At 38.7% G+C, this 13,888-nt stretch overlaps 1 pseudogene; it reads left to right on the top strand.

Moving 5' to 3' along the window:
* Positions 1 to 453: 453 nt before the first annotated feature.
* LOC107142254 lies at positions 454 to 1,512 on the top strand (annotated as a pseudogene).
* The last annotated feature ends 12,376 nt before the right edge of the window (positions 1,513 to 13,888 follow it).

The raw sequence follows: 13,888 nt of genomic DNA, 5'->3' as shown, positions 1-13,888 counted from the left end.
TGTCTAATGGGAGAATGATGTTCATGTGCTGAGGACAGAGGGTCAGGAGAAAGATCAAAAGAGTGACCCTGAAGAGGTCAAATGGAGAGCTTCTGGCACTGAGTATTTATTTGAATCACGGAATTGCATGTACCGTGCACATGACTTAAGTAGGAGGCACACAACAAATGTTTCTTGAACTGAAATCAAAACAAAGTTAGATTTTTCCATCAGATTTTTGACAGTGCCTTGTTCTTCTCTGGGAACGTAGCTGATATGGAGTCTATTCCAGGGAAAAGATTTGGAATTTCAATTTTAATTGCTGTAAGTAAATAATGTTATAAAAATGGTAAAAAAGAAAGAAGGGAACCTGATCTTTAAAAGGACTCTGTCCAACCTTCCCATCTTACCCAGGGAGAGCTCCAAACAGTGTTGTTCTCATTTCCCATCATAACTTAAATTGAAGCTCCCACAATGTGTGGAGCTCTTGATGTCCCGCAAACGAAGGAGGAGGATGTCCCCAAAGGCAGAGTTAGGAGGATGGGGGTCCGAAGCCAACCTCAGCAACTTAGCAAGGCCCTAAGCAACTTGGTGAGGCCCTAAGCAACTCAAAATAAAATGATAAAAAGGGCTGGAGATGTGGCCTAAGGATGAAGTGCCCCCTAGGTTCAAGCCCTGTTAGTTAAAAAAAAAAATCCTTGCAACAAAAACCCACTTGGGCGACAACAACCGTGATTTGCTGATGGAACAATGTATCTACAAAAGGAAAAAAGATGTTTTATACATCATAAATCTGAAGAGGGCCTGGGAGAAGCTTCTGCTGACAGCTCTTGCCAGTATTGCCAACCAAAACCCTGCTGATATCAGTGTCACATCCTCCGGGAATATTGGCCAGCAGGATGTGCTGAATTTTGCTGCTGCCACGGGAGCCACTCCTGTGGCTTGCTGGCTGCTTTCCTCCTGCAGCCATCACTAACCGGATCCAGGCAGCCTTCCCAGAGCTACATCTTCCTATGGTTACTGATCCCAGGGTTGATCACCAGCCTCTCACAGAAACATCTTATGTCAACCCGCCTACCATTGCTCAGTGTAACACAGATTCTCCCCACGCTGTGTGGACATTGTCATTATGAGCAACAACAGGGAGCGCACTCTGTGGGTCTGAATGGTAGATGCTAGCCCGAGAAGTTCTGCACCTACGTGGCACCATTTCCTATGAGCCCCCCAGGTAAGTTATGCCTGATTTCTACTTCTATAGAGATACTGAAGAAGTTGAAAAGGAAGGAGGAGGCTGCTGCTGAAAAAAAATTGTGACCACAGGGGGAATTTCACAGTGAATGGACTGCACCAGCTCCCAAGTTCACGATTACTCAACCCCGGGGTGGCAGACTGTCCTGCAGGCATGCAGATGCGGACTGTGTCTACCCAGCAGTCCCTATGAAAGGCTGGAACACCCACATGGCTACTGAAGACTGGCCCACAGATCCCACTGCTCAGGACACTGAGTGCTTAGGAACAACCCCCTGGTCTTGAGCCATTCTTCTGCAGACATTTAAGCAAAATGGAAATAAGGTTATAAAAAAAATAAACACACTAGTTTAGTGTTCTAAAAAAAAAAGTTAAATACTTAACAGAGCCCAAAGTTGAATAAAAGAACACTTTGGAGTCAAAGCAGGAAAGGGAACATTTTTTGGATACAGAGATAGTGAGACATGGATTAATGAATGAAGATGTGAACAGACAAAAAAAATCTCAAAAATGAGAAAGGCATTTTGAAACTCAAAGAAAACTATTACTTTGTATTGGCAGAAAGAATGCTGTTATTAATTGACTGGGGCAATAGAATAGCTGAACCTTTCTGCATAGACAGAAAGCTAATCTATGCAGTGTGTGAATGGAGAATTAGCAACTGGTTAGAGTCATCTGTACTCAGCTAACAAGGAAGAAGGTTGAAAAAGGCCCAGGGTCAAGATGAGTGTTAGAATCAAAGATTTCAATTTTCTTAGTAAACAATACTGGAGGGGTGACCTGAGTAGTCCTGGAACATAACATTTTCTAAAAATCCATTTCTACAGTTAGAATAAAATAATTTTTTTTTAAATGGGGGGATGGGTCTTTCTATACTCTGTTGATTAGTTTACAAATATTTCAGATCATTTTTGTTCCCCATGAAGAATTCTCTTTAAGGGACAAAGCTTATACATAATTGACAATGTCAAATGAGAGAGGAGAAGAGCTGCTCTGTTCAAAGCCAGCTGACACCCAGGATGCTGATATTTCAATTCTCCTTCCTCTTCTCCACGTCCCTTTCTCCAGCCTCATGTCTATGAAGACATCTCAATGAATCTCAGTTCGAAGACCATTCTGAAATTTCCTTCAGCCTTTTAAAAATGAGCATTATTTTTGAATACTCAGTGTAGTTCGCTGTGTGTCAAAGAAACCCTCCTCATCTCAGGAACCTCACTCTGTGCAGCTTCCCTTGGATCAGTGGGTCAGTGAATGCAGTGTGCCCTGGGTTCTGGGGCGCCAAGGATATATTTCAATTATGTACATTTGTTACGACTTCACCAAGGGGGACTAGTATGCTGGAGCCATTTATTCCCAATGTCCCTCATCTTGTCACTAATGGGAGAACTGACTTTGTAAAAAGATGGAACTCAATTATCCACTCACTCACTGTCTGATACTCACTCCAGAAATATGATCAAGTAAGCTAGCGTCACTCCTTCAGTAATGTATTGACATATCTAGGAACAGCAGCCGCAACTCAGAAGGATCAAAGTTAAAATATTTTTAACAGCCACCATCGGCCACAAGCTGAGAAGAGCGACTTCGCCTTTCTAAGTCCCAGTTTCAACAAGTGTACAAAACAGATAATAGTTTCTTTGTGTAGCACTGCTATCTTCAAAATGATACAGGTCAAACTCCTGGCCCTGTGCCTGGCTCATGAAAACCACTTAATGCATAATTATTAAATTTATTTGTATATAAAGGTCTCTATTTTCTCAAATTTTCCAGAAAAATTAAAGTTCCTCCCAAAAGACTATCATTGTGCATTGTCAAGGGTACTGATGAAATGACTTGTGGTGGGCAATATATCAGTTAATGTGATGCATGCAGGAGAAGAGCCTGCTTGAGACTGTGCTTCAGGCTGGTCGATACTCCTAGCACGGATACTTCCCTGTCATAACATTCTACTTAAACAATCAATAGACAAATAGGAAGACCTTAATGATTTAGCATATTATTAGCATAATGCAGTGGCTACTTGCAAAGCGACTTTGAACTGCAGTTGGAAATGTAAAGCGGGTGATTCTTTTTTTTTTTTTAAAGGCCACTCTGCTTTTTGGCAACTGTCCACTGACAGCATGTTACTTTTGATTTCTTTGTCAAGCACAGAAAAACAGGAAGCACAAAATCAATTTGGACTGGAGGTGGGGATGGGAGAGAGCTGGTAGAGAGGCAGCTGTTTCTGCGGGTGGGTTCTGATCCACATTGAGCAACAAGAGGCCACTCTATGCTCTCCTTGGGTCTCCTGCTGGGCTGCTCTTTTGGAGCATTTTTGGACACACAAAGAAATCCTTCTGTGCATGTTGAGTTTCTGGCTCTCTCTTCAGGACATGGCTTTTTTTTTTTTTTTTCATGTCAGCTGGAATATACTGTGCAGTGGAGTGAGTGGGAACAAGAAGTCTGAGACATGGGCATAGACCCAGTTTTGTAATTAGTTATCTATGTGATTTTTTTAAAAATTTTTTTATTATTATTTTTAAATACACCATAATAGTGGAATGCATTACAATCCTTATTACACATGTAGAGCACTATTTTTCGTATCACTGTATATTAAAGTATGTTCAGGCCAATTTATGCCATTAAACATGTACTTTTTTGCATAACAATGCTTAATATACACATCTCTGTTTGTATCTGAGGTATGTTGACACCCAATTCAAGTCTTCATACATGTACTTTGTATAATGATGACCATCACATTCCACCATCCTTGCTTCTCTACCCGTGAAGGTACTGAGAAAGAAGGAAGAATTCTTCCCTCAAATTCCAACAAAGTCTGGCTTGGGCTGTGGCCAATGGAAGAATCATACCCCACCTGAATTCCATTTTTAAAAGTCATGTTTCAATGATGCTGGAGAATAAATCTCTGGAAGAGTGTCCTTAAGAGTCCTTAGGAGCAGGGTACTTGGCACAAGACCAGCAGGGTCATTAGCATATGTGGTAAAAAAGAATTTCAGCATGAACCAGTTAGAGGCAAAAACAGATATTCATATAGGGAAGATGGTACACATTCAAGGGAGAATGGGGGTTATTTCAAAAGATGAATTTTGGAGGTTTGCAGCTCTTCTTTTAAAGGAAGCCTGGTGAAGGGTAGGTGTGGGAAGGTGTGTAAGGATGACATTGGTTTGGTGATCTCTGGACAGTTTATGATGGTCTGGTATTTCTTGATGTCCTTAGACTGATGTGGCCTCCAATATTTGATCAATAGACAATGCTGGAACGTCTCCTAAATTATAGGTTTCTTAAAATTTCAAATCTCTTTTTACTTAATCTATTTATTGGTGTGCTAATTACTATGTACACACTAGATTTATAGATTTCCCAAATATTTAAGAGTAACATGCCTGGGAAAGAGACTAGCTCCGGGTGTGGCTTGTAAAATTATGCACAACTTTGCGTTAAAATTATACTTCCTTATCCTTCCTTCCTTTCTACCTAACTTTTACTTCTATTCTGTTTCACCAAGAAAGAGCACATGGATTGACTGGCAGTTCTGAACCTCTGAACCAGATGATGTATAGAGTCTTTCCCAGTTCTCTGACTTGGGTACCATATAGTAGCACTGAAGTAGAATGAATGACATGGGAGTGACTTGCCAAGTTAACACTTATTTATACATTATGAGAGACGCTTGAGGTGTAGAAAAAAAATAAACTTGTTTTAATTATACTAGCTCTAAAATAAAAACTAGAGGAATTTGGGTTTAATTAGAATTAAGCCGAGGAAGTAATAAATGGCTTTCCAGGAATTTTAAACGAATACAAAATATAGTAATGTGATGAGAACATCTGTTAGATGATATTAGCCTCCAGAATCATTTATCATCTTCAGTGCAGCTAGATATATACCTACCAGCCAGTGTTTCCCTTAATGGCTACTCAGCAGAGACTCAATCCATCTGTCTCCATTAAAAGGAAGAGGAAGTGTTTTATTTATAGAATGACTAAAAGTATCCATTGTTGCTTTATTCTGCATTTTAAAATGATGAAGAAACAACAGCTGTGTGGTTTTCCAAACTCTTCAGCCCAAGTGACACTTTATTGATCATCCCCAGGTGAAAGGGATAGGAACCTAAAAGGCAATGACACAAATTATCATCTCATGGGGAAAGCCTTTCAATAAACAAAGAAACAAACATAATTAATTTAAGTGCATAGCATTACTAGAGATGGCAAATAATGGACAAACTTGGATTTAAAAAACCAAGTTTAGGGTCAGGGGTGTACCTCAAGACCCTGGGTTTGAACCCTGTATCATCATCCTTCCCCAAAATTGTTTTGAAATAATTGTAGGAAATACAAATTGGCACTGCATTTCCTTCACCCAGTTTCTGTCACTGGTTACCTCTCACAGAGGGGACCATAGCAAAACTAGGAAACCAACAGTAGTCTAAAGTATGTGCCTAGTTCTATATCATGTTAGCATATGCATAGATTCTGCAATCACTGCAGGGTGATTGTGCAACCGGGATGCATAACTCCATCCCACAAAGTACTTTGTGGTACACTTTACAGCCTGGGATATATGATGCAAAAAGAAAACTCAGGGAACTCACCTCCATGTTCTTCCTTAGATACTTGTATCTAAGTTTGATATTAAAAGTATGAGATTCATCCAGACAGTGAGAGTAGTAATGATGCAAATAAAGCAGTTAATAATTAAAAAAGAAAAATCATGAGGGTCAAGATCTAAATCTTTTCAAACAAGTGCATTTGTTCTAGAACCAGTGGTAAAGTCAATGAAAGTCCTTTGTGTTCTTGTAGTTTACAAGATACTCTTGGTCTTTCTTTCTCTCTCCACCTTTCAGTCTTTTCATGGTTGTCTCCATATCCAATCTTGAGGGTTCCCATTGTTCTTCATACCAGGACTATGAAAAATATATTTATTCCATCTTTCCTAAAGCAAATGCCCCCACTCCCATCAGACTGTTCAGATTCTCATAGTATGTCCAAATTTCTCATATTCTTGTATGGATTTTTCTTTAACTTTTAGGTATATTTTACACAAACTTTCTTTGTTACATAAGGACATAATAAACATCCAGTAAGTATTGTTTTCATTATTTAAAAAACAGTGTTAGCCAAAAAATTTGGGAAAGGAAATAAACTTTCACTTTGTTTCAATCAAGCATTGATCTGAGCAGGACAACAGCCAATATAGTGCTCTTTCCAATGCTTCCATGTTTCTACTTTAAAACAGAAAGTCAGGCATTTAGGATAATTGAACTGTTTTGGAAAAAATCAATGTATCTCTTTGGGAACCAAAATTGTACCAGACAGTAACTTAAGTACCAAAAAGAAATGGTTCTAATAAATAGAAGCTTGTATTTTGGCTGGCTGATACATTCTACAGTTATTCTTATTTTTGAATAGCACAAGGAAAATTCAACAGGATTTTCTTTGCAAAAGGCACTTTTCATATAGTATTAACAGCTCACACGTGACTAGATGTGATAGAGGTAGCAACCGCGTGGGCCTCACCTGATATCCAGTATTTGTATCTCAGTGACAAGACATTGCCATTTTTTTTTTTGCTTTCCTTAACTGGAGATAGAAATCCAAATTAATATTTTGGCAAAACAGTATTTAAATGATAATGAGCATATGTATTCTTTTGTAGTTAGGCAGTTGAGTAGCATTTAGATTAAGATTAAGCTGAGAAGCCTGCAATGTGATTTTCTACTTAGCTTTGCCTTCCTGGACTCTGCATAATGAGCTGGTTCTAGAACAAATGCACTTGTTTGAAAAGCTTTAGATCTCGACCCTCATGATTTTTTATTTTTAATTATTAACTGCTTCATTTGCATCGTTACTACTCTCACTGTCTGGATGAATCTCCTACTTTTAATATCAAACTAATTACTTATAACAAGTTATAATTGTAGGCAATAAAACACAACTTTTTCTCTTATGATTTTGTGGTAAAGTCAATGAAAGTCCTTTGTGTTCTTGTAGTTCACAAAGCACTTCGTACCAGAGTTTACGGTATCTACAGTTCTTCAGATTTACTCATTAAACAATGAAGACTTATTCAAGATTATTTTTACTTATTTTTTAATAAGATCTTTATACACAGTAGTTCATTGTTTTTGAATTGTGCTTCATAGATATACATAGAAATGGAGTTCACTTTGGTTTATTCATATATGTACATAGAATTATTTGGTCAATTTCATTTCTGCAGTTGCTCCCTCTTCTGATCCCCTCCCCTCCTCCAAGGTTTTTAGTGGCACATAGTATATAACTTAATTTGCTATAAGTGGATGACAATGATTCATTTCCTTTCAGAAAAGAAATAAAATTAAAACTAGATAATTAAAATTAGGTGTCAGCACACATATTAGTAAATACTCTTAGACCATACTGTAACCTCCTGGAAACAATGCAAAGGGAGCATCAAAAAAATTTCCTTTTTTTCTTTTTTGATATAATATAAATAAATCAAAAGACCCGTATCAGGTAAGCAGTCTACAGTTTGCAATTGGGTCACACTGAGTATTTTGAGATCAATATCAAAATGATCTAATAAATTCCTAGACTTATTTCACCTTCTGATTGTGTTTCCTAATTAAACAAGATGAAATGCAGGAATGGTCTGTATTGTGCATGATGCTGGTTTTGTGATAAGTGTTACATTCATGGATCCTCCTCCAGTTGAATCTCACGATCTCTCTCAGTTAATGTAGATCAGGGAATGTTAAGTTTTGGTGCTGATGAAGAGACTGCATTTTTCTTCTTTTTTCACATTCTTCCCATAAGTAAGTTCCAAATTGGGAAATCAAATCAAGTTCTGCCCACTCCAGCTTAATCTCTGATATTGGCCGGAAACTGAAAGCAGTCGTGGCGCTTTCTACCAAGAGCAGTAAGAAAAACACTTTACTTTATCACGTCTCTTGCAAAACTACTTGCTGTGGTTTGGATATGATGTGTCCCCCCAAAACTCCTGTGTTAATGGAGGAATATTAGGAGATGAAATGATTGGATTGTGAGAGCTGTAACCCTATGAGTCCATCCCAGTTTGAATGGACTAACTGGGTAGTAACTGTATGCAGGTGGGGTGTGGCTGGAGGGGCTGGGTTACTGGGGACATGCCCTTCTTCCTGAGGCCCTTTCCTCTTCCTTCCTCTCCCCTGCCTCCTTCTTGATCCTACACAACTCGAGCAGCTTTCCACCCCTGAGCCTTTCCACTAGGGATGTGCTGCCTTATCTCAGGCCCAGAGCAATGGTGCTGGCCATCTATGGACTGAGACCTCTAATACTGTGAGCCCCAAATAAACTTTTCCTTCTCTAAGTTGTTCTAGTTGGGTATTTTAGTGACACCAAAGCTAACTGAAATGCTATTTTAGAAAATAAATGAACAAATCAATTATTATTATAAGAATAAATTAAAGAAGAAAAACAACCAAAGAACAAATCACTTGTGATTTTTTAATGTCTCCAGTGAATGTTCTGTTGAATTTATGAGCAGGTCCAGGCTCCAAATAGCAGTTCTTTGGTATTCATGGGTGCCTCCCTCACAGTAATCTTTTTCAAGTGTCAGTCAAGACCTTGCCCCTTTTTCAAATCCAATGTCTTCAGAAGAACAAAGGCAGCTGCTTCCACTGAACACATCCACCTGCCAAAGGTTACGTCATCGTTAGCAAGGGTGAAATCTTCCTCTGCACCCAGAGAAAAGTGTGAGAAAACTTTCAATCTCGGCAAACAGCTGACTCCTAACTGGGGCTGAGTCATCAACTCTAGCCTCCTGTGAGATCAACTTGAGAGCATGTATCATTTACATAGCCTGAATCTGTAAGGCTTTCCAGGACATACTTATCCAGCTCTCCCCAGTGTTAAAGGTTTTATGATTAATGCAAGAACCTCTCATCAGAAACTCCTTGGAAGAGACACTTTCAGAGTCAAGAAAACCACAAGTCAGTTCTAAGTTTTAGAGGTCAATGATTTATCCCTGAAATAAAAATGTGAACACCCTTGCCAGCAAGTTTTTCCATCCAAAGTTCAATCTAAACTGGTCACTTATTCCTATTAACCAGACAATTTATTGGCAGGAGAAAATCATGAGAGGGAAATGAACCAACACGTCTGGAATGTCCTCCTATGTATTTTTATCACTTAGTCCTCACAACAATCCTGAGAGGCTTGTTTGCCAAGGAGCATACAGAGACTCAGAGAGATGAAATAATTTGCCTCCATGTGCATGTCTAGTAAGTGACACAACAAATAGAAAAACATTGTTACTAACTTTAATCACTCTACTATTTGATAAAACCCCAGAACTCGTCCTTCCTGCCTCACCATAACTCCATGCCTGTTGACCATCCTCTCCTCTCCATACCAGTCTCTAGTAACCACTGTTCTATCCTGTTCTGCTGAGAACTGCCTAGATAGAGAAAAGAAGATTTTTGAACATTCTCACCACAAAGATGTGAGGCATGTTTGAGGTCACAAATATGCTCATTACTACATTATATAATGTATGCATGTATCAAAACATCCCATCTTACCCCATCAATATGTGCAACTGTGTGTCAACTTAAATAAATAAATAAAATACAGCAATAGCACTAAAAGTTTCTAATTAAGCATCTAGTACTGTGCAAGATGGTCTTTACATAATCCTATACGTTGTTTCTCATGTGACAGATCACGAAGTTAAGCCTCATAGGAATTAAGTGGTGTATCCAGGGTCACATGGCCCCAAGTCAGGACCCTAAGGGTTGTTCTACCTGACTCCAAGCTCATTCTTGTCGTTGGGTCCCACTTGCTTTCTGTCTGCATGGACTCAAGGCATATGTGTACCATTATGTCACTAAGCCGTCTGAAAACAGATGCCTATAATCAGAAATATCAAAATGTGGAACTTGTGTGTTCTTTGAAACCATGCAACTTTGGAAGCTATACATCATCCATAAAGGAATTTTGAGCAGTTTGCTGATAAACTCTAAGGGGAGAGAATGGGAAGAAGACAGTGTAGTGCCTGCTCTGTGTTATGCTTTATTTTTTCTGAGGCCATTTGAAAAAAGGATAGAATTGCAGGTTTGAATTGCAGGTTTGGAGTGGCTTATGCTAAACAATTCTCTGGACTGGTCTCAAGGGCTTAACTTTCTCATGTAAAATTATATGATTCGTGCATCCCTCCTAAGGGACCCCCCCCACTTGGGGAGTTATGCTTTATTTTATTACTTTAATAAATTCTGTTCGTTTGTTCTAAAAAAAGAAAGAAAGAAGAGGGAAAAGCATAAAATTATATGATTCAATTAACAAAAAACTAAACACCCTAAAATTCTTAAAAGTCTATGTATAATAGCTAATGAGGCAAAACTGTTGTTATACCATTTATAATAGGTTTCATTCTGAAATATATGAAGTATAACCACACCAGAATTCCTTAACAAATAAATTTACCACTTTGCTCCAAAAAAAGTAAAAGGAGAATCTAAGTACCCTTATAAATTTTAAAGCACCTTAAGAAATTACTGGAAACTTGTGTTTATATGTGTATGTGTTGCGGAGGGGTGTCATTATTCATAAAACCAAAGGTGCCATAAACATAAATTGGAGAAAAGAGAGCCTCTTTCACAAATGGTTCTGGGAAAACTGGAAATACATATGTAGCAGAATGAAATTGAACCCCTGTCTCTCACCCTGCCCAAAACTCAAAGTGGATCAAAGACATGGGCATTAGACCAGAGACCCAGTGCCTACTAGAATAAAATGTAGGCTCAACTTTCCATCATGATGGCTTAGGACCCAACTTCCTCAACAATACTCCTATAGAGCAAGAAGTCATGTCAAAGATCAATAAATGGAGCTGGCACAGTGGTGCACACCTGTAATCCCATTGGCTCTGGAGGCCGAAGCAGGAAGACGGAGAGTTCAAAGCCAGCCTCAGCAAAAGCAAAGCACTGAGCAACTCAGTGAGACCCTGTCTCTAAATAAAATACTAAATAGGGCTGAGGATGTGGCTCAGTGGTGAAGTGCCCCTAAGTTTAATCCCTGGTACCCCCACTGCAAAAAAAAATCAATAAATGACATGAAACTAAAAAGCTTATTCACAGAAAAGGAAACAATCAAGAATGTGAAGAGAGAGCCAACAGAATGGGAGGAAATCTTTGCAACCTGCACCTCAGATAGAGCATTAATCTCTATGACATAAAAAGAATTCAAAAAACTTAACACCAAAAATACAAATAAGTTAATAAATGGGCACAGGAACTCAACAGACACTTCACAGTAGAAGTGTGAATGGTCAACAAATATATGAAAAAATGTTCAACATCTCTAGCAATTATAGAAATGCAAATCAAAACTACACTGAGATTCTGTCTCACTCTAGTCAGAATGGCAATCATCAAGAATACAAGTAACAATAAATGTTGGCGAGGATGTGGAGAAAATGTACACTCATAGATTTGGTGGTGGGACTGCAAATTGGTGCAATCACTATGAAAAGCAATATGGAGATTCCTCAGAACACTTGGAATGGAACCACCATTTGATCAAGTTATCCCACACCTCAGTAGGAGGACTTAAAATCAGCATACTGCAGGGATGCAGCCACATCAATGTTTATGGCAGCTCAATTCACAATAGCTAAATCATGAAACTGACCTAAATGCCCTTCAATAGATTAATGGATAAAGAAAATGTGAGCTATGTACACAATGCAATATTACTCAGCCATAAAGAAAAATGGCTTTATGATTTTGCCATGGATGGATCTGGAGAGTATCATGCTCAATGAAATAAGCCAATCACCCACAACCAAAGGCCAAATGTTCTATCTGATATGGGGATGAGATGGGAGGGAAGAATAAAAGTTCATTGGATTATACAAAACGGGAATGAGGAAAGGGAGGGGAGATGGGAATAGGAAAGAGTAGAATGAATTGGACATAACTTGCCTATATTCATATATGAATAAACCACCAATGAAACAATGAAACTCCACATCACATACAACCACAGGAATGGGATCCTAATTAGAATAAGTTATGTTCCGTATATGTATGTATGTATGTATATATATATATATACATATATCTAAAAAGAACAAATAAAAAAGTAAAAAATAAAAAGAATATTATAAGCCGAATGCAGAGGGACACTATCACTTGACATAGTTTCTGAAGTCTTCGGGCTGGGTGACCAAAGACATTTTATCAATTTGAGATATTTGTACGGTGATGGTTTTCCATTCCATTTAAAGAATTTCAAGGTTAAGTATGAGTTGTTTCGTAACCTTGTTTTATCTCAAGGTTCTTGGTTGCCCAGAAACTGATGCCAGGTGACAACAAGTCTTAATGGCAGTTTATCCTTGAGCACAGAAAATTAAGCAGTAGACACCAGAAATTATGCACAACTAGATGTGCCCACCCATGTGGATATCACACGTAATTACTTAGGCAACCGAAAGTAAATACAACAAATATAATGAACATACTCTCTACACATTCATTTGTGACATTTTAATAGAGAACATTTTAGAAAGTCATAGAAAAAAATGATAGACATTTGATCCTTTTATTTATTTTTATTCTCTTGTGGGTACTTATTCACTCAGAATACTATTTGTTAAGTATCTGAAGGCTACTGTGAGGTCTCCCCGAAGAACTTGGCAATAACAGAATTCTGAATGTCTTCTGAGAATTGAAGCATAAAATCAAAATATGATTGATTAGATAAGAGATCCACCAAGTCACCTTGGGGAGAGATGATGGCTGGTGTACCACCTGGCTGTAACTGACTGACTGAGAGAACAACATATGCACTGGGCAACAGGAAGAGGGCTTGGTCCAAAAGGAAGCCATCCCCCCCATGATTGCTCTTCCTAGGTTGTCTGCAGTCAAGTTCACAATCCAGGTGTGTGCGGCATAATGGAAAACAATAGACAATACATATTTGGTCTTCGTTCTCAGCTTCTGGCACAGACTTTGAACCCACTAGACTTACTTGAAAGATGAAGATCATAAGATTATCTTTTCTTATTCATAATGAGTCCTTTTAAAAAAAATCTTTATTTATTTTTTATGTGGTACTGATGATTGAACCCAGTGCCTCACACGTGCAAAGCAGGCACTCTGCCACTGAGCCACAACCCCAGCCTCTCATAATGATCCCTTTTTAACCATACTGGAGTTTTTGCTAAATGAGGTGACATTTAGTGAACCTGTAAGTAACTTTGGGGTGGGGTCTGGTCACCAGAAAGATCATGGTGTGATTGGAGAACTTAGACTTTCAACCATCTACCTGATCTCTGAGGTAATGTGGAGGCTGGGGACTGAATTATTAATGGATGGACAATGATTTACTAACTCATATTTATGTAATATAATGCAACTCCATAAACCCCCTAATGAGGTTCAGAAATCTGGCTTTGTGAACACAGAGAGATGCTGAGAGGGTGGCACTCCTGGAGAGGGTGAAAAATCTGTAGACCCTGCCCACCCCCCACACCAATGCAACTCTTCCATTTGGCTACTCCTGTCTTGTCTCCTTCAAAGAGATCAGTAAATCTAAGTGTTTACCTACGTTCTGTGAGTTGTTCTAGAGAGACCATGGGAGGCTCTGAGTTTGGAGCCATGTCAGATACAAGTTTGTGTACCCTGGGGATCTGG

This window comes from Marmota marmota, unplaced genomic scaffold (genome assembly GCF_001458135.2).
Source record: "Marmota marmota marmota unplaced genomic scaffold, marMar, whole genome shotgun sequence".
In the NCBI taxonomy this organism is placed as follows: Eukaryota; Metazoa; Chordata; class Mammalia; order Rodentia; family Sciuridae; genus Marmota; species Marmota marmota.
Note: the sequence above shows the minus strand (reverse complement) of the source record. Positions and strands in the feature narration are given on the sequence as shown.